The sequence below is a fragment of the Panthera tigris genome, chromosome B4 (genome assembly GCF_018350195.1).
Source record: "Panthera tigris isolate Pti1 chromosome B4, P.tigris_Pti1_mat1.1, whole genome shotgun sequence".
NCBI lineage: Eukaryota > Metazoa > Chordata > Mammalia > Carnivora > Felidae > Panthera > Panthera tigris.
The window spans coordinates 54,340,720-54,360,971 of record NC_056666.1 but is presented as its reverse complement, the minus strand read 5'-3'; the positions used below and the strand labels follow the sequence as shown (position 1 = coordinate 54,360,971).

General features: G+C 44.2%; 1 protein-coding gene and 1 pseudogene across 9 annotated transcripts in view; one reads left to right on the top strand and one right to left on the bottom strand.

The window, feature by feature from the left end:
• The window catches only part of LOC122240519, a 36,864-nt pseudogene extending 30,134 nt beyond the window's left edge, over positions 1–6,730 (bottom strand).
• LOC122240308 (cationic amino acid transporter 3-like) overlaps positions 1–20,252 on the top strand; it is a 123,635-nt gene that overhangs the window by 75,867 nt on the left and 27,516 nt on the right. For 2 of the 9 annotated variants that reach the window (XM_042991873.1, XM_042991870.1), the window contains exon 2: positions 13,756–13,836. The exons of 5 other annotated variants lie outside the window; for them this stretch is intronic. The gene's annotated coding sequence lies outside the window, so the exon portion shown is untranslated. Of the gene's footprint in view, positions 1–13,752; positions 13,837–20,252 lie in introns of all 9 variants that reach the window. 2 more of the 9 variants (XM_042991872.1, XM_042991871.1) reach the window with 1 other exon arrangement.

Sequence of the window (20,252 nt, the reverse complement as noted above, 5' to 3'; positions counted from 1 at the left end):
GTTTCAGATAGGAGTAATTTAGGGAATTTAAGGACAACTGGAGGACTCCCCTGGAGATGATTAAACCCTTCATGCCCATCTGTTGTGTGGGCTCAGTGCTCCATGGAGAACTTTGGGACAGTGGTTAGCCTCATTAAAGGTTTTAGGGAAAATGCAACCTGTAAAGGGGCAAGAGGCATGATGGACCAGGAGGGGCAGGGGCATAGTAGGTTGAGGGTGGGGAATGGAGCTTGCCAAGTTTGAGATCAGATTTCCCTTAGTGTGGGCACCTGGTGGTCTGAGCCTGAAGAAGACTGATTTCTATTTCAGAGACCCAGGACTAGAGAAATGTTGGGGAGATGCTCACCACAGGGGCTGGGGAATGGAATGAGATGGTTTTCCAAGGGTGGACACATGGCTGATGGAAGCTTTACCTGTTTTACTCTTCCACAATTATTAGGCATATTTTATTATTCCCACCATATAAGTGATGAAACCTAGACTTGAACCTAGTTCAAGGATTTGAACTCAAGTCCTTGGCTCCTGTGCTCTTGCTGTTTCTACCACACTACTGGGCAGAAGGTCTTACTCTGTTATGTGTCTGCCTCAGTTCAGGCCTGGGGGTAGGAGGTGTAGGACTGGTATGGCAGATAGATGCTCTAAAGTGTTTGGTGTATGAAGGAATGTATTGTATCCGCAGTTCTGCTTTGGTGGTTGGGCCCAAGTCCTAGAGACTCTGTGGCAGGAAGGGGAATATAGCAAAGGGATTCCAGTGTGGGCCAGAAAGCTGGAAATAGGTTTCCTGTGTAATTTCATGCTTTTCCTGGGCATTCTAGTTTTCTAGAATCTAGAGGTCTGGGCACTGGATCCTTAAAAGAAGGAATAGAGTGGCGTGTATGTGTGCAAGGTGTGTTTGATGAGTGCATGAAAGTATATAATTACGGGAGTGCATGCCTGTCTGTAAATAAGAGTTTGTATGTGTCTTTGTGTTGCACACATGTGAGAATGTTTGTGATGTGTGGGTGTGTATTTGTGTGTATTTTGAGAATATGTGTGTTTGTATGAGTGTGAACATGTGAGTGTGTGTTGCAGACTAGGAGTCTGGAGTTCTTTCTTGTCTAGTAAGAGAGTGGACACAGAATTAAATACGAGAGAGGCTAATGTCCAGGAGGAGACAAGAGCCCCAAACAGGGGTTTTGTCTCCATATTTATTGATCTCCAATGATCTTAAACATGTGGAGAATGTGAAGAAAAAGAATCATACTAATTATTAACTTGTGCAAGAAGCAAAGGGTCTGGGGGTCAGGTGGAGTTTGTGATTGAAGTACATTTGTATATTGGTATCAAAAGGAAAGTAACTTCCTGCAGGTGATATAACAAGTTACTCATGATCCGATTACAATAGCTCCCTAGCTGACCTTGGGGACTTTTGCCCCGTGGTTTCGGTTTTCTGCCTTAAGCTTTTTCTAACCCATTTGTGTAAGTAGAACTTATTTCCCCATAGTTCCCCTTTTTTGTTTTTCTTCATTTTCTTAAGTTTACATGCAAGGACTGTCATGATGAGCTCCTGATCCATTTTTGCTATCAAGTGGTTTGGAGGGTGATTCTGCAAAAGCATAAAAAGAGACATAGTAAAAGTATCCTGCTTCCCAGAGTTATAATGGAGGATTAGTGCCTTTTGTCTTTTTCCTATAAATTCAACAGAACCTCAGGGGCTTTGAGGCATGCCAATATTTGTGTATAGAAGTTTGGCTTATTAGCTTTTTGTTAGTGTTGGCCATAACTTGGTTAAGTATATGGGCAATTTGATAGTGTGGTGAAGACTTATTCCAGTAACAGTAGCAGAGTCTATAATGCTTACTGCAACTAGGATCACAACGATTAAGAGGCTTATGAATCACCTTTGCCTGTTTAATGAATACCAGTGATGGAGATCATGGCCATCAGATGCAAATTGTGGATATATGCAATACCATTGTGTTTTAAGAGGATGCTGGCCTTGTTAGACAGGTGTTTAAGCCTTCTCCATGTTATATCAGGGGCAAGGACTTGAGTTTGTGGAATGGTTTCAGAATGAGGAGTCAATGAATAGGCTTCTTCCATCTTGAAAGAACGGGGTGGTGGTTGCTCATTCAGAGTCATTCTCTGGAAGTCCTGGTTTATTGAAAGATATCCTGGGGGGTCTCCACTCCATAGAGGCTCAAGATCTGAAAGAACACAAGCATATCCTCTACCCCAGGTGAGTTTAGTGGGTCCAATCCATGTGGGTGCCCCTTTGGGGGTTTTGTATAGCACTGTAGGATGAGAGGGTTTATCTAATTTAGAAGAATGTTGCTCAGCTGCAGTTAGTCCTTGAGGGTCAAGATTTAAAATGTTAAGAGTGATCGTAGTGCAATCAAGGAGAAGTTGAGGTTGTAATGTAGACAGCCATGGGTAATTCCCCCTTTGTTTTTTTTTTTTTTTTAAGGTATTAAGTTGACTATGTGCTCATCCTACAACTGCTTGGCTTTGCATATTATAAGGAATTTAATTTTGTCTTCCATTTCCCTCTGCCTTTGTATCCCACATCATCCCCCCCACCCCCCCCACCCCCCCACCCCGAGCAATTTTGACTATTAAAGTCTTTAAGATTGCTGAGAGTGGATGATCTTCTCTTCTGTAACTTCTTCCTGATGAATAGGGGCATAGAGATGCTGCTACCTATGGGTCAACATTGCTCAGTTGGGGTAGGTATAGGGGAGTTATGAAAGAGAAAGATAAGAGTTGAGGGCAACCAGAGCCTTCTTGAGAAGGAAGGATTGTCTGTGTACCAGAAGTTATAGCAGTGAAGTCTTCCAACAAGAGTCACAGAACTATGACAGAAAGACTAAAAAATGGACATGATTCAAGATCTAATATAATTGATAATTCAATTCAATTATTTCTGTGACACATAGCACTTAAACAATTAGAGTATCAAGTGATTACCTTGTACCAAAAAATATTAAAAGTAGGAGTTGCATATAATCTCTAGAATAGTTATAGCATTTACTCAAATGTAACCTAAGGATTATTATATGTTTGACAGTGCTTCCAGAGTAACTTAGCATACCAAAGAAGCCTAATTGGTCAAAAGGCTTCATTTACAAATTAAATCTTGGGAAATTCATTTAAAAAATTCTCAGAAAGTTATAAAGCACAAAGCATGTTTACCATCAGACCCAAATATCCTTAGTTTCTCTGCAATAAGAAGCCAAAAGCAGATAAGCCTTGTTTAGTAATCAATCCTTTCACATCCCATTCTAATTAGAAAAGGTGTAGATGTCCAATGAATTCAATCCCAATTTATCATGCAAGAAAAACTTTTTAGGTTACCGAAGTCTTTGATAGCTATTGTAACAATTACCCGTGAAAACTAGGAGACAAAGTCAACCATTACATTAAGTCATAACATGAGCTTAATTGACCTTTATAGACATGTCTATCAAACAACAAACTTACATTTGAGTCCATCTAAGACAATTTGTTCCCCATGGTTAATTTTTACCTGGAACACTGTGGGAAGTCTGAAGTGGGTGGTCTTTGCTCCTTGACATCTTGGAGACAATATTTAAGGGTTGGAAAAAGGTTTCTATAGCTAATAATATGGCTCGTAGTTCTAAATGTTAGGTAGAGACTGGTCCAGTGTATAATATATGTTTCCAGTTTTTTCCAGTTTTACAAACGCAAGAAACCTGGTGAGCTTTACCCGAGGCATCTGTAAACACTGTAAGGGCATTTTAATAGGTTGTAACATTGGGGTAAGGATGTCCTCAGAGGGAATCTTTTGATTCTTTAAAAGGTTAGATTTTTTCCAATGACAAAGGGGATAGTCAGCGTTCTCTGGATGTAGGGATGCCAAAGGTGCTGGCTGACAATAAGGAGGCTTAGGTTCCTTGGAAAAATTTTTATTTACTTTGGGTGGGTCTATATCTTCACAAACATTATTTGCACTCAGGGGGAGAATGACCGTAGGGACAATAGACCATGTAAGAATGACCTCAGGTGGAACATTGGTGCCTTCCATATGGCATGATTTTATTGTTTTACCTATTCGTTCCCAGATGTCTAGGTCAAAGTTTCCTTGCTCGGAAAATCAAGAGGGGTGTTGCTGGATAATCATTAATAATTTAAGGAGTGGTATATGAGTGTACTGTTCTGTCCTGGGGATAGGGAGTCTCCCATAAATTCTCTCAAAAGTTCCACAGCAGCAAATATTAATATAGTTTCACTTTTCTCTTACCTCGTCAGGAGAGATTAAAGTCCCATGCACTTTTTCTTTTATAGCTCTAGTCATTCCGTGGCATTCTGCAGTCCTTGAGTACACATTACTTTATAGCCACATTGACCTCTTGTCACATAGGCTTTTCTTCTCATCACGTCGAGGTCCCCATCTGTCACAGACTACGAGTCTGGAGTTCTCTGTTGTCCAGCAAGAGAGCGTGGATGCAGACTTGAATACAAGAGAGGCTAATGTCCTGGTTGAGACAAGAGCCCTGAACAGGGATTTTGTCTCTGTACTTATTGAGTGCTCAAGATCTTACACCTGTGGTGAACATGAAGCAAACAATCAGATAGTAATCATTAACTTGTGTGTGCAAGAAGCAAAGGGTCTGGGGGGCAAGTGGAGTTTGCGATCAAAGTACATTAGTATATTGGCATCAGATGGAAAGTAATTTCCTGCAGGTGATAAAACAAGTTACTTGTGATCCCATTACAATATCTTTCTAAGTAACATTGTGTGCTTGTGCCCCATGGTGGCAGCTTTCTGCCCTAAGCTTTTTTCTAACCCATTTGTGTAGGCAGAACCTATTTTCCCACACATGTGTATATGTGTGTCCTGTCCAAGGAGAGCCTGAAGACTCATAGCCGAAGATGTCTTTGATTTGTGCACATTTGTAGCAGGATTCAGGCTGTGTTATGGGGTGGGGTGAGTTGGGAGGACAGAATAGAAAGGCTGTCTGTGCTTGGGGTGTGGGGGTTGGGTGGCCTGAGCAGTGGGTGTCTCTGCCCTGCCAGGCACAGGGGGATGCCATCTGGGTCCTGGGTCTGAGGCTGGGTGGAGACTTGGTCCTAAGGCCTTCAGTCAGGGCTTGCGTTGGAAGAGCTTGGATGTCCTGCTCTGAACAGGGAGGGCCAGACAATGGAGGGTTCAGGCCTACTGTGTCCCCCAACTCCACCCCCATCAGGATTTGGGAAAGATCTAACCAGGCTGCAGTTCCTAACTCTAGGCTCCACCCATTCTGCCCGAGGCCTTAGAGTCCCCAGAAGTCTTTGTGTGCCACCTCCTGAGGCTGGGATGACTACAATCACAGTGAAAACTTTTGTCTCTGTCAGTACTAGCCAGACAGGCACAAAACATGTCTTTGTCTCTTGGAGGCCTCTGGTAAGGCCATTCCTACATTCCTAGTGAATTTCACACAAGCAGAGGTTTTTCAGACCCCTTATGCTGGGAAGTTCTACTGAGTCTTTGTGTCTATAAGACCAGGTTGAGTTTGTGAAATGGAGCCCAACACCCTGCCCCCAAATTATGAACGTGGTCTCTTTGTAAGGGACATGGATCCAGAGTGTAGGGATGCTGAGAGGATGTGGGGATAAGTCTAGTGGTTCGTGGATGGGTCAGACGTTTCCTGGGCAGGTGGGCCATGATCAACAGGGCAGATTCAGATAACGGAGTTCAGAAACCACTGGTTTCCCCTCTGTTTCCCCTCTGTTTTCCCTGTTACTCCAAGCTTTGCTGTGTCAAACAGGGACAAAGTTAGAATTTTAGAATTGGAAAGTGTTTCCCTGTCTGCAGCTTTGAGGAGCCTCTGGGAAAACAGGACAAAGAGCAAATGATGAATGAAGAGACATTGCTCTTCCAGCTCAGGAAGTAGGAGGAGAGGGTCAGGGGCTGTGGGACTCTGAAGGGCAGAGGGGTGTAAGTGCTGAGGGTGACGGTGTGCAGTGCATGGTGTTTGTGGTGTATGTGTCTGTGCTCTGTGGTTAACAGTCCTGTGTGTACCGTCATGTATGTGAACATGTATCACATGGGGAAGGGTGCAGCTTTGATGGGTTTTGTAAACCACGGTTTGTGAGTAGGCTTCCCACTGGGGCCTATGAAGTGTGCTTTTCTTTAGGTGCAACAATCAGAACAGATGGGAAGACCCCTGGAATGAGAAGCAAGAAAATGTGGTTCCATTTCTGGCTCTAGGTATCAGTTGGGACTCTGTGAAGTGTCACCTCCATGCTGGGATGTCCCCTGCTGTATGAAAAACCACACAGCCCTTCTGGGCCAGCAGCCCCAGTTCTGGGACCAGAAAAGGGAAGGGGGCTGCAGTGGGTGATGGCATTTCAGGGGTCAAAGAAAATGAGGAATGCCATGGGCAAAGGCTGTACAGGGGTTCCAGAATTGGGAAATTCATGGGTTCCTGCTGGAGCCAAAGACTCCCCCAGTCTGGGCAGCCCAGCCTTATCTCAGCACTCTGGGTCCTGGTTGGCTCTACAAGGGAGCTATTCTCTGCTGCCCTCTTGTGGCCTCTGAGCCCTTTGCAGGTCGCTGCTGAGAATGTTCCTCTCAAGTTCCCAGGGGAAGTACAGCACCCCTTACCCTCTGGTACAAATTGCCTACAAGAGGAGAAGAGATGTTTGGCAGTCTAATCACATCTTTTCCCCATATCTCCTGGTTTCTGGAGGCACTCATGACCTCCTTAAGGCTGGAAAAGTCTTCCTGAGATCTATCTCTTTTTGCCATTGTCTGAGGTTTTAAGTTCTGCTTTTGGGGATGTGCTATGGAGACAAGGGACTGAGATCAAGATATTGAACAGTGAGAGCAACTTCTGTCCTCCTTAGGATCCATCTAAAACCTCAGCTCTCAGGGTCTTCGGGAGTTTTCAAGGAAAGATGGCAGGGGTAGTGACATTCCTGGAGAAAATGGGTCTGGAGCAGACCAGAGATTATGTGTGTAGGTTTCCATGAATTTGCACCTGAGCTCAGTCCCTCAGCCTCAGCAGGGAGATGGGTTTGCAGGAGCCAGGAGGCATGAGACAGGGATGCTGGAGGGAGATGTCACATTTGACAGATGCTGACGAGACTCCTTATCTGCTAGCTCTGGAATCTCCTCCCACCCACTACACTGCCCTTAACCCTCCCCTTCTAGTGCTCAGTGCTAATTAGTGACTGTTTGTCTTGGGGGAGACATCCAGGGGGCCAAGTTGCATTGGATGGGTAAGGGGGAGAGGTGGAGGGAGGGACACCAGGTAAGTGATGGAGGAGGAGCTGTTGGAATGACTGGAATTTGAGCTCAGGTCCCATGATCACTAGGGTGCTTGGAAGGTTTGGCAGGAAATTGTCCTGGCTGCTGATACTGACTTGCTGGGGGTGAGTGAGTGGGGGTGGGTGTGCGATTGATTATTGAAAGGGATTGATATCTACTGATTTAGACACTTATTTTGGGGGACCCGCTGAACAATGAGCAAATAACTTTATTGATAGCTTCCTACATACAAGAAGAGTTAAAGGTGCCATGAAGAGACAAAAGGGGAACACGCATATTTTCTGTTCCCCTTCCCATATTTGAGGACCTGCCACATGTCTTCCCTTGACTGGTAGAACCAAGGTGACCTCTCTGAGGGGTTCAAAGAGCCGCTGGGAAGTTCTTACCCAGGATGCAGAGGCAAAGCTCTCAGTCTTTCTGTTCTGCACACCCTGCAAAGACCTTCTGTGAGCCTCCTGTCTCACCTCACTCCTCTTCTCACAGAATTCTCCAGACTCATAGATACCTGGCAGAGGGGGACCTTGAGTGCCCTTCTAGAATTTCCAGTGATCCCACTTGATAAAGTGGGGAGGGGCAGGGCAGCCTCAATCCCTCACTGGAACCTGGAATCCAATAAGCAGACAACTGCTCCTTTCACCTTGTAAGAGTGTGTGTGTGTCTGTGTGTGTGTGTGTGTGTGTGTGTGTGTGCGTGCCACCTCCTTCAATCCTTCCCAATTCCACCTCACCCCCCTTCTCTGCACTCTTTGAGGCTGACTCCTGCTCCCCCTCTCTGAGCACTGCCTCTATCCGTGGGTTCCTCGATTTGCCTCAGTTCCACATTCCCTCTGCAGTTCTCTCCCTTGCTCAGACTTTTCATACTTCCTCCTGGACTGAATCTTTCTGAGCCCAGGCCATCACTACCTCTCACTCCCTGGTGTCCTAGACTCTGTAACCTGGTTCCTCTGTGTCACCATCTTCTGCTCTGTCTACACCTTGCTTGGCCTCTCCTTGCAGGTCCTCCTTCCCCACTCTCAGGTGCTGCCTGAAGCTGTAGTCACCTCCCAGTGTGAGTCCTGGCCCTCAGTGTACTTCTGCTGGGTTGCTCTCTCCCACTGACCCCTCTCCTGCTGGATATCAGGTGTGGTTCCTGGGCTTTGCCCCTGCCGCTTCCATGGGGGCTCTTCTGCCCGCTCAGAGTTCCAGTTTGGCCTGTGTCCAAAGGATATCCTTTTATCCAAAGGATACAAAAACGCTGATTCGGGGGCACATGCACCCCACTGTTTATTGCAGCGCTATTGACAATAGCCAAATTAGGTAACATCCGTAATGTCCACCAACTGATGAATGGATAAGGAAGATATATACACACACACACACACACACACACACACACACACACACACGCACACCACATATACACACACACATGCATACATACATACATACATACATACATCATACATACTGGAATACTACTCAGTGATGAAAGAATGAAATCTTGCCATTTGCAACTCTATGCATGGAACTACATGGAAGGAATTATGCTAAATGTAATAAGTCAGTCAGAGAAAGACAGCATATGATTTCACTCGTGTAGAATTTGAGAGACACAACAGATAAACATAGAGGAAGGGAAGGAAAAAATAAGATACAAACAGAGAGGGAGGAAAACTAGAAGAGACTTTTAAATACAGAAAACAAACTGGTGGGGTGATGAGCATTAAGGGGGGCACTTTCGGGGATGACACTGAGTATCATATGTAAGTGATGAATCGCTGATGAATCCTTTATCCTGAAGCCAAGACTACACTGTATATTAATTAACTTGAATTTAAACAACGGCAAAAAATAAATGTACTAGGCACTTTCAACCTTCCTCCTCCTCATCTTTGTCATCTTCTCAGCTGATGCTCTCTATAACTGCTGCACACATCAGTTTTCTGTCTCCCAAGCACATTGCAACCCCAGCTTCTAAACCTGGCATTTCCTTCCTTCTGATCTTGCTTGGTATTCTCAATCTCTGTTTGCATCCTCCTCCATAGGTCCCTAGGCACTGGAAGGTTCTGGATACACTCTATTAGACTATATGCTTCCCCCTACCCCTCAGGTTTCTTGTCTTAGGTGTCTCTCTTCTCACATCCCAGATAAGGGCCCTGTCTTCTCCTCACTCGGGATGCTTTTCATCCCCGTGGGCTGAATTTACAGAGTGAGTCCAGAGAATGGACACTGAGAGGGGCAGAGAGGTTGAAATCCAACAGCAGAGGTAGGCCTTGGGGGATAGGACAGCAAACTAGGCTTCTGCGTTTGGGGCTCTTACATAGGCTGTGTAATTCTTAAGAATGTTTGTGTTGACTGGAGGAAGGAAGCAATCATCTCCCTCCTGGAGCTTAGGCTTAGAGGAGAATTAATTTCCTAAAGTTCAGAGAGACTATGTTTTGTTGCCTGATGTAGGACACATTATGTGGAGGCCAGTCCCATGGGGAAAGAAATAGCAGTCAAGAGAGACCTTTCTTTTTTTTTTTTTTTTTAATTTTTTAACAATTATTTATTTTTGAGAGCCAGAGCATGGGCAGGAGAGGGGCAGAAAGAGAGGGAGGGAGACACAGAATCCAAAGCAGGCTCCAGGCTCTGAACCGTCAGCATAGAGCCCGACATGGGGCTCGAACTCACGAACCACAAGATCATGACCTGAACCAAAGTCAGACGTCCAACCAACTGAGACACCCAGGAGTCCCAACAGGGAGATTTCTTTATCCTGTTTGGTGTGTGTGTGTGTGTGTGTGTGTGTGTGTGTGTGTATTTCTCTGGTTCTAGCACTCACCAACTCTGCTCTATGGAAATCCTTTCAAAGTGTATTCTAAATTTCTTTTGCTAAAATTAACCCCGTCTCTGGTAGAGGCGGTTTCTGAAGACAGGGTCTGGTCCTATGTGTTTCATAAATGATCTGTGTATATTTCTCTGGTTCTAGCACTACCAACTCTGCCCTATGGAAATCCTACAAAGTGCATTCTAAATTTCTTTTGCTAAAATTAACCCCATCTCTAGTAGAGGCAGTTTCTGAAGTACAGGATCTGGTCTGTGTGTTTCATAAACGATGTGTGTCCATGGAGGTGGGGAAGAGTAAAGGGTAGAACTTGGAGAATAAACGTAATTACCCAGTTCCTGGCTTTAATTACATGGAAGCCCTGGACATCCTGAACTTTATTAAACTTTTAAATGTCCATAGGGGTTAGATGGACCTGGTGGGTTTTGCTCCCTAGACTTCTCTGAGGACTTTTCTGGAAGGTTTCCTCTCTACTCTCCCTCCTGCTGCTAAAGAAACTCTTTCACCTCTGGCCAGACGTCTGGCCTCTAGGACCTTCAAATGCGGCAGGCAGGGATGGGGGTGGGGAGAATAATTTCCCTTTAGATTGCTTGAGTTAATGTTCTTAGGGTCTCCACTGTCCCTGGGAGGAGCTGGGGGAGCTAGTCTTTGCAGAGCCCCAGGAAAGCCTGGGGAAAAAGACAGGGACCAGTGTTAGGTCTTTATACTTTTGCCTAGTTGCTTCTTCACTGGTCCCTTGAAACCCAGATTCAAGCATGTACACATGTCTGAAGGTTTCTGTTCTTTGCCTCAGTTTCTCCTTTTGTAGGTTGCATATATAGATTTGTGGGGTCTTTTAGTTCAGAGCTGCTTGAAGGCATTGATGGAGACTGCTCAGAAGGTGTCTACATTGTTGACTCCCATGAATGGACAGTCTCTAATATCTTATTTTGCTTATATTTTGCATGGTGCTTATTTAGCTCTCAATGCAGACATAGTCCTGGTCCTTACCCTCTTCTCCTTCTTTTCACGTGATCCCTAACCAGTGTGTCCCTGCAGCACTTTCTCCAGAGCCTGTCAGCCTCCCTTGCCTGCCTGCCTGCCTGCCTGCCTTTGTTTCTCTTCTCCTTGGCCCCCACTCTCCCTTGCACTGGTTGTGATGGGCTGCATTAACTGTGAAAGATTTAGCACTGGGCTCAGGAGTCTTTTGTTTATAGCATTTTGGGGGCAAGGGTAGGGGAGGCAGTTTTTATATCCATGTAGGGGTTTCTGGGATCCCCAGTTTGGCACTGGGAGAGAGCCTGGGGCAGCAATGGCAGCAGCTTCACCCTATCAGCTTTCTGGGCACATCCTCTACCCAGCAGCGCCTGAGAGGGGACGGGCTCAGCAGGGAGCAGGTGAGATGGAAGAGGGTCCTAAAGCAAATATATGTACCCCTCCCTGGCCTAGCTCCCTCCTCCTGTTCTGCACTTACCTCCTTCTCTCTCTTTGTCTTACTCCCTTCCCACTCCTCACCACAGCCCTGTCTTCTTCCTTCCTACTTTCCTCCTTTACCTTCATCTCTGTGAGTCAGATCTGTTTGTCTGTGGGCCTGTCTCTCTGACTGCCAATACTTTTTTGTCTCTGATTTTCCAGGACTGGTTCTGGCTGTCCTGGCTGGTTCCAGTGTGGTTCTGGCTGTCTCCCTCCCTGCTTCCCTCCCTCAGTCTCTGAGGGTGTCTCTTCCCATCATATCTTTGTGAGTTTCATCCTGCGTGCCTTTTAGTTTCTCTCACACATTTCCTCCCATCTGTCTCCTTTTGCTGCCTCTCCATCCTTGTTCCTTCTCTTGCTCTCCCTTCCATCTCTCTTCCTTGCTTCTCTTATCTGTGTCTTCCAGCCTCTTCTTCTTTCTCTGACTCACACCCCTGCCTCCTCACCTCTTCCCTCCTCCCACTCTTCAAGGTTCAGACACTTCATGTGAAATCACCTGCATGGGCTCCACTTTCCAGGTCCCCACATTGTGTCCCCTCCTCCAGGAGAGACTTATGGCCCCAACTCTGTATCCTCTGATTCCAACCCCCCTTCCCAGTCTTGGTCACTTCTTTTCCTTTCTTCTTCTTTTTTTGACTTAAAATATTGTAATGGGGTCCACAAAAAAGGAGGGAGTGAAGGGTGGGGAACATGCAGGGGACACAGGAACACAATGACATGGCAGGGCCACAGCTTCTGTCCTGTGGGAGGGGGATGGGAAGAAAAGGCCAAGGCTGGAGCTAGGGGTCAAGTGGGATGGAGACACTGTGACTGTATTTCTCTACTTACGGGAAGCACCTATCATCCCTAGAGAACCCCAGTTTACCCTGTACCCTACAATCTATCTCTTGTCCTGCCTCTGGCCCTAGTGGTTCCTTGTTTTGCTCCCCTTGATGTGTTTTGCCCTGATAGTTATTCTAGTAGAATGATATTAGGTCCTGTCCCCAAACAACCCACCTTATGAACTGATTACAGTTGCCTTTCCTGCTTCTGCCCCATCTCCAGTCTCACATTTTGTAGTCTCTGGGACAGGATCTTTCATTTCCCTCCTTCTCCTCCTCCCTCCCCCTTAAAAGAATAAAAGCACTACCTCCTCAGGGAGAAGCAGTAGACAGTAGTAGCAGTAGAAGGGGGGAGAGGAAGGACCATCAAGGAGAGGTTCACTAATCCCTGGAAAGGCAGGCCAGGGGGAAGGTACAGGGAAGAGCGGGGGTGAGGGCAGTGGCTGCTCCTGTCCTCTGCCACCCCTGCCCACTGTCCAGGGGCTTTACCACAACCGAGGGGACAGGTTTTGTGGGGTCACGTCCGATAGGGAGGAAAGAAGAGCAGGATAAGCAATTTGTAAAAACCTAGCAAGTTCCCCTAAGAAAGATTTCTTCCTCCTTTCCTTCTGGAGGCTCCTTGTTTGGGGGAGGGGGCAGGAAGAGAGTGGAGGTGGTGGGAAGAGAGAGGGGAAGAGGAGAGGTTTCCAAGAGACTTTCTTTCACTTTCTACTCTCTCTGCCCCCAAAGGGTAGCTCAGCAGGGCTGGGACAGGACAGAAGTGGCTGAGAGTCAAGGGCACCCCCTTGGGCTGAGAGGGAGCCCACAGCTGAGAGATGTGTGTGCCACTGCATTGGAAAGCCAAAGCAAATCCACCTGGATAAATCTGCAGTTGGGGGGCTTTGGTCTGGATGGGACAATGGGCAGCTTGGAATGAACTTGGCCAAGCCTTGCATGGCAAAGAAGAGGGACTGGAGCTCAGTCCTGACCTGCAGGGGGTTCTATGGGAGACCCTGTAGTGGGTGTAAATTCATGAGGTCACCCACCAGGAGTGTTGAAGACCCTGCCAAGGAAGGAGGGATAGCAACATGCTAGGATATGGGGGAATGTGGTCTAGGCCACTGAGGGTCCTCACAAGGCTCAGTGGGACCAGGGATATAAGCCCTGCAAGGTCCAGGCTCTGGGTCAAGTCTAAAGCATGGCCCTAAGGTCTCCAGGATGCCTGATCACCACTGCTGGCTTAAGGCAGGTAGGTAAGTAGGGCACCTGGGAAAGTTCTTCTCATTACCTGCTGATTATCTGGGGCTCCTGGTATTTCCCCAACCCCTACCTTCTATCCAAAAGGTAGTGAATAGCATAGGAAGAAAAGGAAAGCATTGCTCTTGGGACCTGATACAAGAATAGACTGACTATCCCCCTGAACCCGCTCTTCTTTCCCTCAAGCAGATGCACATCTGGGAAAATCCTACCTTGAAGCAGGGGAAGACAGCCTAGGACTCTTGGAACAGACACAAATGAAACCTCCAGGTGCTCCTTCCCTACTGTTCTGTCCTGACAACCATCCTTCCAAGCAAAGCCTATCTCCTTTGCTTCTAGGAATTTTGGCTCTGTAATCCTGGCTGGGCCACTCATCCACCACCCAGCATAGCACCTGGAACATAAGAGGTGCTCAATAGTGCTTTTGGTCCATGACTCCTGGAGATGTGTTAGGGCATGGTCAATGTGACTTTTTGGTTTTCTTCAGTTGGAGGTTCTTTCTGACATCTGGAACAATTCTTTCTGCTCCATTTTCAATGCTCTGCCTTAGTGTACTCAGTATAGACTCTGTCCCTTTAAGGACATCCCATTACCCTTCTGTCCCCTCCCTCCACCTTCACCTCAGTTTTTAAGGACCCTAATTTAGGGTTTAGAGGCATCTCAACACTATTAAGAGAAGGCAGTCATGCCCTTTTTCCTGGAGACGCATGCCTTCAGGTGCATTCAGCTCTCAGTCTTTAAGTAGGTCCCACCTTCTCCATCTCTGAGAAGTCTTGCCTCTGCTAGAAGATTAATGTTCTGGGAAATGTTCTTTGGTCACTGTTTCAGGATCTTGGAAGCCATGTTTTAAATATATGGAGAAGGAAGCTCTCTATATAGGGACTATATATTTTCCCTTACTTCTTTTAGCCTAATGCTTATTGCATATTAAGTTAGAATATGCTATTAACTCTGAATGACTGTTTCAGGAAATCTCTTGTGGTGAAGCTTAAGCCAGTTCCCTTTTAGTTTCACTCCTGGATTGATGGGGATTATGGGTGATGTGTTGGGAGTGGATGGTGGTGGTAGAGAAACCTAGTAGGAGATTCTGAGAGACGTGGCTGGTGGGGAGGGTGCTTCTACCCTTATTTAAAGAACTGCCGAGTGGATGCTTTAGCTGGATCTGGGACTGACCTCTAAATCACCATAGGTTGGCTTCACTGGCTTCCCACATTCACCTCCTGAAAACCAGGATCTCCTCCATACCCAGAGCTCTGGGAAGTTTGTTTGCTTCTAAGTTCACATCTGAATGTCTTCTTTACGAACTCAGTCCATTTTCTTACCCACGGAGGGCCCCTCTATTCTTCCATTGCCCACCTCCAACTGTAGGATTCTGCCTAATGTACCTCCTTTACAGTTTCCCACCCTTCCCCTTTGCCATACTGCCTGACACCTCAGCCTCATAATAGTCCTGTCTCCTGATGGCCCTGCCTCCCTGAAGGCCCAGTTACGAGCCCCCTCTAAGCTCCATTCCAACTCTTTACTGTGTTTAGCCAACCTCCCTGTCCATGAGTTTGCCTTGAATATTCTTCTCAGGTCTTTCTCCTCTGAGTCTGGAACAGTCCACAGGTAAATGATTTCTTCTGTTTATAGAGTTGTCAAAAAAACTGAGACAGAGCCAAAGAGGAAGAAGAAGGCTGGCTTGGAATGCAGGTTGGCTGTCCAAATGCTCTGGGGTTTGAGCAGAGGGTATTTCATGACTCCAGACTTAGACTTTGGATTGGGGGTGGGGGAGGTGTGCAGACCAGAGGCCTGGTGAGTTTGGGAAAGACAGGTAGATTTGCTGGTGTTGGAGTGATTTGGAAGCCTACACTCTGTCCTTCTCCAGACCAGAAAGGTTCTCAACTCTGTTGAAGAAAATACAAGTTAGGGGAGGTTATTTCTTGACACTTCTCCTGCGGAGTTCTTCCTATCTGTTTTCCCTGCCATCCTTCCCGGCCTTTCCTTTCTTACCTGGTGCAGAGCTTGCTTTATTAATCTTTGTCTTTCCCACAGGGCTCAGCACATAATATGCATAGACATGTTCCTTGAATGAAGATTCTTCCATCTGGCTCTGCTGCTCCTTCATGTTTTGCCACTTTCTCACTGGAGATTCTGAGAGTCTCTGTGTCACATTTCCTTAGGGTGGACATTGGCATTGACTTGGCAGATTAGCACATCCAGTTTGATAAGGTGGTCTCCTGTCACCATAGAGGAATTGATGTTCTTCTTCCTATAGGCTCTAGGAGTTAAATACCTATTTTTACTGCTGCTAAAGTTAGCTCTCTACCTTTCTTACCTAATTTTAAAAAGTGTGGGGATGATTGATTACAGGCCAGGTCAGGCTATAGGACAAAAGATTACCAAGTTACCCTGGGGTGTGTCTGCCTAGTGGTTTTTAAAACACTTTAGGAAGGCCTCTCTGAGGTCCCAAGTATATTATAAATAAGTGAGTGCTAAATAACCTTGAAACTTGATGGCTCTGTTATTTCTCTTGGAATCTATCAACTTTATGTGCATGACCGGCATATTTTATTGATTGATAAAGGTTCATAGGACAAGCCTGAAATAGGTCTGGCTTTGTGGGTCTCCGAGGCTGTTTGCTATTATCTCTGAACATATTTGCAACTCTTTAATGTCAAAGGCCATTGGAGTCTTAAACTGTTCTCCCCCCTCTCCCCTCCCCACCACCATGTACATTGTGGGCTGTACCCCAACACCAGAAACACAGACAACAGGTATCCATGCATAACACCTGTTTTATTGTTTATAGGTGGCAAATATTTCTTTTTGGGTTGTCCCTCTTTTGCAGTTCTTGTGCAACTTCTCTCTATTATCATTTGATAGCTGTTATTTGCTCCCCAAAGGCAGATTCGTTTTAAATTTAGTTTAAGCAAAATCCTGTGGAAGGGCCAATTTCCTTCACACGTATATTTCAATGGATAAATAAGACTTTTGGAATATATTATTTTATTTTATCTTCATCCTTTTTTTCTTGTATTATCCCAGAAACCACAAAGCAGTGTGGAGATTAGGAAGAACTGAGGAAGAGGGATAAAGAGTGTTCTGTGAAAAGTGGTGGTAGATGTTCTGTGTTGTAGATTATGTTGCTTGAGCTGGGGTGAGGCAGATGGGTCTTGAGGTATGTCATGTGGGTCTATATTTGGATAAGAACCCAGGACTTTGAGGCATGATACAACTTTCATATGACTCAGATGATCTGGTGTCTTTCCTACAGCAAAGCAAAGCAAAACAAAACAAAACAAATTAGCTTTCCAAGGGAGATGGTGACAGTGTGGAGCAGCCACCTAGGGCTGTGAGATGAACAAAGCAGTGTGTTGAGAGAGGACAGAGAGACAGAGACAGCTAAGTACTTACATGGAGGAGTGAAGGACACCTTTAAAGATATGAAGAAGATGACCAGAGAGATAGTCGGCCTTCCCTAATCCACTTTGTGTGCAGTGTATTACTGAGGGTGTATATTGGGAGGAAGTACATGGAAGAAGGAGCCATGGGCTCTGATCCCTCACAATTGCAAGATTAAAAGTGGAGACAGGACATAGTGTTGAGTAGGGTAACTGGATGTATATCCTGAATCAGCTTACAAGGAAAGGAAAGATTTGAGGGAAAAAAACAAAGTTGTTTAACATTACTTCTTCGAAAAAAATTTTTTGCGGATCAGTGCTCATTGGAGACAAAGGCCATCCTGTATTACAGTTGTAGTTTGGAAAATAAGGTTGACAGGCAGATGGATTTCATTCTTCTTTCTACTGCGGGCTTTATTAAGTGTCCTGTGTTGACAGGACTCAGTGGCTTAAAAAGTAGAGAATCATATAGGAAATAGAGAAGAAATTGATTTTCACTGTTGATATCAGTGTATCACATCACTCTCTAATCCATAATTGCATAACCTTCCTGGATTTTCACAGCTGTCTTTCTGATTCCTATTTTAAAAATCTAGTTATGGTTCTTCCTGGTAGCCCATTCAATTTTCTGAAGACCTCTAAGAGCAGAAGCTGAGGCATATCTGATATGTCAAGTTGAACATCTTGTTTTGGTGTGATATAAATGTTAAGAATTTCCAAAAGTAGATTCTCACTGAAACTAAACCTGTAAATATGTCAAATAATTAATGAGGAACATTGCATTCACTTCTGTCTTCTCTGAAGTTATCCCAGAATGACTAAGAAAAAGTGCCTTGTTGACAAACATCCCAGAATGATAGTGGATTATATGGAATCTATACAGCTTGTAGTGAAGCTCTAGCAATCTGCTTGTTTACTCAAATAATGGTGCATTGATAATTGTGTGGTGTCTGTAGATAGCAGGGACTCCATATGTATTGTGGGAAAAAAGCAAAAACAAGTTGGTCTACATCTACATAGATTTTAGTCTATATTAGAGTGGATGGATTTGATCTACATACAGTTGGTCTGGAGCGTGTTAGGTTGTATCCAGACAGGTTTTCACTGACTTGGAATTCAGCTTTTGCCAGTCTTGGATGGGATTTGAGAGGTTAGGGCTGGTGGTGGTAGGGTAGGTAGATGAGCTGGAAGGCATGGCTGTGTTTCTTCTTGGTCTAATGAGCATACAGTTTGGGGGCTGTCATGCTTTTAAGTTCTAGTCTTGGTTGCACCTATTAATATTTACCTGCAGATTTAGGGTTCCTAGCTGCATTGAGAGACAATCAAGCAGGTTCTATCTTGAGGGGTTTTTATTTTAGAAAGAGAGACAAAGGCTCCTTCCCAGTAACATGCAAACAGAATATAGTACAAATTGAGATCATATGTGGGAGGATGCCTTGTAAGTAATCCGTTTGTCATGCTGTTCTCAGAAGAGTCGTGGGAGATAATGTTGGATATTAACTTTATTATAAACTGAGCTTTTTTACTTCAGTCTTTTTTCCAGCCTTTGAGGGAATTTATCTGACCTTTCTTCTCTTTCCCTTGGAGGGAAGTTACACTTTTATTACTGCAATAGTTGTTGTTTTTTTTTGTTGTTATATCTTAGTATATAGATCCATATAAATATATGTAGCAAATATTTAGATCTGTCTAGTTGGTCAAACTGGATTTACTGTTTCAAGATGTGGTGAATAATGTTTTGTCTTTTTGGTGGGGGACATGGAAGGAAGGCCTAAAAGAGGCTCTATTTATTAGATCATATATAGCTGAAGAGATACTTAAACTGATGTCTTACTGCAAAACAGTTATACATAATTCCAAGATGGGGCGATTTTCTGCTCTTCCATGAAACCTATTCAGATTGACTAACAGTGCACAGAAGATACTCACTACTCTTTTTTTTTTAATATTTAAATTTTTTTATTTTTCTTTTAATTATTTTTAAATTATTTTTATCTTTTAAAATTTATATCCAAATTAGTTAGCATATAAGTGCATCAATGATTTCAGGAGTAGATTCTTTAGTGCCCCTTACCCATTTAGCCCACCCCCCTCCCACAACCCCTCCAGTAACACTCCGTTTGTTCTTTATGAGTCTCTTATGTTTTGTCTCCCTCCCTGTTTTTATATTATTGTTGTTTCCCTCTCCTTATATTCATCTGTCTTGTCTCAAAGTCCTCATATGAATGAAGTCATATGATTTTTGTCTTTCTCTGATGGAATAATTTCACTTGGCATAATACCCTCCAGTTCCATCCATGTAGTTGCAAATGGCAAGATTTCATTCGTTTTGATTGCCGAGTAATACTCCATTGTGTGTGTGTGTGTGTGTGTGTGTGTATAGTGTATATATATACATACTCCATTGTGTATATATATATATTGTGTATATATATATTGTGTGTGTATATATATATATATATATATATATATATATATATATATACAGTTCCATCCATGTAATTGCAAATGGCAAGATTTCATTCGTTTTGATTGGCGACTAATAATCCATTGTGTGTGTGTGTGTGTATATATATATATATGCATATATATATAAATACATATATATATACATATATATTATATACATATATATGTAATATATATAATATACATATATTATATACATATATATAATATATATATAGTGTGTGTGTATATATATATATACACACTCCATTGTGTCTATATATATATTGTGTATATATACATTGTGTATATATATATTGTGTGTGTATATATATATATATATATATACTCCATTGTGTGTGTGTGTATATATATATATATATATATATATATATATATATATATTTGTGTGTATATACCACATATATATACCACATCTTCTTTATCCATTCATCCATCGGTGGACATTTGGCTCTTTCCATACTTCGGCTATTGTTGATGGTGCTGCTATAAACATGGGGGTGCATGTGTCCCTTCAAAACAGCACACCTGTATCCCTTGGATAAATGCCTAGTAGTGCAATTGCTGGGTCGTAGGGTAGTTCTATTTTTAGTTTTTTGAGGAACCTCCATACTGTTTTCCAGAGCGTTAGCACCAGCTTGCATTGCCACCAACAATGCAAAAGAGATCCTCTTTCTCTGCATCCTCATCAACATCTGTTGTTGCCTGAGTTGTTAAGGTTAGCCATTCTGACAGGTGTCAGGTGGTATCTCATTGTGGTTTTAACTTGTATTTCCCTGATGATGAGTGATGTGGAGCATTTTTTCATGTGCCGGTTGGCCATCTGGATGTCTT